Source organism: Olea europaea, unplaced genomic scaffold (genome assembly GCF_002742605.1).
Source record: "Olea europaea var. sylvestris unplaced genomic scaffold, O_europaea_v1 scaffold2606, whole genome shotgun sequence".
In the NCBI taxonomy this organism is placed as follows: Eukaryota; Viridiplantae; Streptophyta; class Magnoliopsida; order Lamiales; family Oleaceae; genus Olea; species Olea europaea.
The window spans coordinates 63,456-65,511 of record NW_019244379.1 but is presented as its reverse complement, the minus strand read 5'-3'; the positions used below and the strand labels follow the sequence as shown (position 1 = coordinate 65,511).

The 2,056-nt window shown below is 34.2% G+C and overlaps 1 pseudogene; it reads right to left on the bottom strand.

Annotated features, from left to right (window-relative positions):
* Window positions 1-812: 812 nt before the first annotated feature.
* LOC111383028 overlaps window positions 813-2,056 on the bottom strand; it is a 33,561-nt pseudogene continuing 32,317 nt past the window's right edge.

Below are 2,056 nucleotides of genomic sequence, written 5' to 3'. Positions count from 1 at the left end.
TCAAACTTTGAGGGTTCCGACTACAATTGAGAAACATTTGAAAATATTTAGTGACAGTTGAAAGTATTTAAAATTCAATGACAATTGAGTCATGTTTGTAAAAGTTCTCTTATCCATACTTTAAACATTTATGATTGGTGTACTGATGAATTTTTACATAATAATTATAGAAAACACACAAAGTTATGAACCCCACATGAATAAATAATGTCAAAAAATTAACTCAACCCCCACCCAAATGTGAGGTGTCGACAGGGGGTTCTGTAAACCCCGACATGTACACCAAGCACAACTCTACTTCAAATGTCGTACGTAAAAGTTATTTGTCAAAATTCGACAATCATAAGAAAACTAATTGGTTGAGGATTTTATATCAAAAAAACTTTTTTACCATTTTTTTCGTAGGAAAAATAAAATGAAAAAAATAGTATCTCAGCTATGTTACAGGATTTCAAAGTACTTCAATACTAAAACGCTGAATAATTGAGATTTTATTCAAATTCGACGGAAAGTCAGAAACAAATAGTAATAATTCTTTTCTTCAAATATGAACATATAAAGTGCAATAATTAGTTTTTTGCAACTTTACATAAGCTAAGCATGGTAACAACAAAATAGAATGAATTGGCAGATGACATGTTTAAACATCATTTTCTTCTACATATTAAGGAATTGAATATTCGCAACTTACACTCAAATAATTATTGTTTAAAAATATAGGATATACGAAAAACAATATCACTCAAATTATAATAATAATAATAATAATAATAATAATAATAATAATAATAATAATTCAATAATTCAATATCTTGACAAATCACATGTTGGATTATTCGCTAATTCTGCCCACTATTATCCAATCTTTCCTATCAGACATGCCATCATGTCTAAACCTTGTTCTTGAGGTTGATTTTCTAGGAAAAAAAGAACATCATAGAAGAAAGTTCAACTTATTTTTACTACATCAACATGACCTCAAATGTTCCCAAGTGAAAACCTATAGGATACTACTGAATGTAAAAAATGTGCAACCATAGGAAACTAGCATACAAGTTGCTCGAAATCCACACGAGTAATGAAACATGTTTCCAGCACCACGCTCCATTTCTCAGTGGTACGAGGTTAAGGGCAATCCATCAATGACGAATCGAACGATAACAAATATAGAAGCAATTCACTCGATATCCTAGAGAAATATGCAGCCCACCTAAATTAAGTTTTGCACAGTCCTTCAGGAGGATCTCATATAGCACCAATGACAAAAAAATGCTGACCTAAAAGCAAATGGCATTGGCAACAGCTGATGAGTTCTAGCTTGAGATTACACAACCTGCTCAACAGTTCTTCAGAGAAGATTCTCTGAGATTTTGTTCCACGTTCCGAAGTACAATTTTTGCGAAGATTTTTGCTTCAAGTGGGCCACCTGTTGCGGCTGCTGCAGCTCGAAGCACCCGTGATGCTCCAGCGTTCTGCAGAAGGCTAACGTGATGCTGCGCATGCCGGCCCCCTGGGATGGTAAGCTGCAATCAAAAATAGAAATTAGCCAAGGACAATGACAGTTAATCCCTTTTTTTTCCACAAACTTCCGAGGACCGTTAGACACACACACAGAATAATCTTCTACCTGAAGAAGAGCAAATGCAGCACAAGCCTTTAGTATTGTTGAAGGATATCGCAACATGGAAACGAACCTTCCAATCTCAGCTCCCCTGAGTAAAAAGAGAAGGGCAAATAGAAGACTTTAAAGAAACAGAATAAAATATAGCTATAAATAGGAACTGTGTTTTAGGTCTTATAAGAAACAAATTGAAGAAGTTAAGTACATATAGTAGGATAAAAAAATCTGTCAGAATCAAGAAAATATTGGCGATGGTATGGAGCCCAGAGTATTTAGGACACACATGCACATATAAAGAGAACTTTTGAACTTCAAATTGGACCCAACTCACAAATTGGACCCAACTCATTTGACCAAATAAAGGCGTATTTTTGCTTGTCCAATCACAAAAAGGAAATTCCCGAATACCATTAAAATGTTATCACAACTACCTGG